Genomic DNA, 1,826 nt, shown 5'->3' with positions numbered 1-1,826 from the left:
AAATTAAACAAAAAGGGCCAAGATCTAGAAGCATCAGCAAGGAGAACTGAGATCTAGAAGCGGACGGATCGAGGGGCTCACCGATTGGTCAGCGTCTCTTGTGCTCCTAGATGAACTTGGAGTTCTTGAGGTCCTCCTCGGTGAAGTTGGTCGTCATCTTGGTGACGATCAAGCCGGTGATGGCGAACCCCGTGATGAAGGGCCAATGATGTTGAACGTCTTCATCCTCTCGGCCTTCGGCTCCGGCTGTTGGGCGCGTCGTGGCGTCGTGCTGTCGTCCGCGTGGCTCGTCATCCTCGGGCTGGTGCCTAGGTGCCTAGGCGAGCCGCCGAGTCAAGAAAAATAACACTAATAAAGAAAAACTTGTTCTGACTATACCACTGATCTGAGTATACCACTAATCAAGAAAAACTTGTGCGCTACTGCTATGAGTTCGAAGGAAAAGACGGGAAAATTACCTGGGAGAGCACCGAGAAGCCACGGATCGAACAGATGCACGTAAACAGCTAGCAAGAAATGGGAGGTAATCAGTAAAAATGTATTTAAGTCATGGAATGAGTCACTTAAAAGATTTAGTGCTACTGCTATGAGTATGTCACATGAAAAAATTTAGTGCTGATCTGAATATAACTCACTGCAATGTGATTTAAATCTCAAATTCTTTTAAGTGCTGATCTAAGTATAACAGTAATCAAGAAAAACTTGTTGTGATGGTGGCAAATATCTTAGTATACCAATAATCAACAAAAACTTGTGTGATATGTAAACGCAACAGATATCACCAGTATTTTTGAAACCAAATGCAAAGGTAAACAACAGTAATGTAGTGAAAACACTTAGATTCAGAACTTAATATAGTGAAAACAGTTAGAATCAGATCATCTAAAATCTCTATCTAGCCAATCTACAACAGTGTAACCCCATTCTATCTATGCATTTTATAGACACTACACACCTACATGTGCATCATAATCTGCCATACACAAAATTAGTTGCAGACTTAAATCAAGTAATGAATAGATCAAAACGGCAAATTGATTCAGGCGGCAAATTGAAACAGGCGGCAAATTGAAGGTTTCCTACATCAACACATCATCATAAAAAAATGAAATATGGGTGAAAGAAATAGCGCACATGCTCCCAACCCACGAACAAAAGTAGACAACAAATAATCCAAAAACATGCCATTTATAACATATTGAAGCACAACATCATCAGAAAAGAATTGCCTTCTCATTCACAGCGTGATGTGACGATCCAGAGAGTTGCTAATCTGCTTTAAATTCACTAATTCAACAAAGGGAATATCAAGAATAGCAAACCAAATTGACGATCCAGAGAGTTGCTAATCTGCTCAAGGCTCACACAAGGTGTCAGAAATAAGGAGTAGCTCGTCACAGCACAGTCAGCGTCATCTAAGAAAAAGTAAAGACCTACGATCTCACAAACTCGTAATAAAATGCTAAATGGCAGAGCAAATGGCCAGGTTAGCTCAGAAAAAATTGCGAGGGAGGAGCTCAGAGAGTTGCTGAATCTGCTCAACGGAGGGAACAAAGTCCCTGCTCATACAAGAGGTGTCACAAGAAAGCAGTGCTCATCACATTTGTCTGTATAAACTTTGCCAAATTCGTAATAGAAAGCAGTGCTCATCACATTTATAAACTTTGCCAAATAGATGGTGATATACTGATATAAATATGTTTAATTATTTAATTGGTATTTTCTTGTATAAACTTTGCCAAATTTAAGGTGGGCTGACTTAGGACAAAAAATAGAATGAACATTCCATTTTGATATCTGGATTTAGACGAGGATTCTTACAAAGT

The 1,826-nt window shown here is 39.8% G+C and overlaps 1 non-coding gene across 1 annotated transcript; it reads right to left on the bottom strand.

Annotated features, from left to right (window-relative positions):
* Window positions 1–1,514: 1,514 nt before the first annotated feature.
* On the bottom strand, window positions 1,515–1,605 carry LOC111590376 (small nucleolar RNA snoR1). Its single transcript, XR_004853505.1, has one exon. It is a non-coding gene; the product is annotated as a small nucleolar RNA snoR1 (small nucleolar RNA).
* Between the last annotated feature and the right edge of the window lie 221 nt (window positions 1,606–1,826).

The sequence above is a fragment of the Zea mays genome, chromosome 10 (genome assembly GCF_902167145.1).
Source record: "Zea mays cultivar B73 chromosome 10, Zm-B73-REFERENCE-NAM-5.0, whole genome shotgun sequence".
Lineage (NCBI taxonomy): Eukaryota > Viridiplantae > Streptophyta > Magnoliopsida > Poales > Poaceae > Zea > Zea mays.
This window is presented reverse-complemented; position numbering and strand designations above follow the sequence as displayed.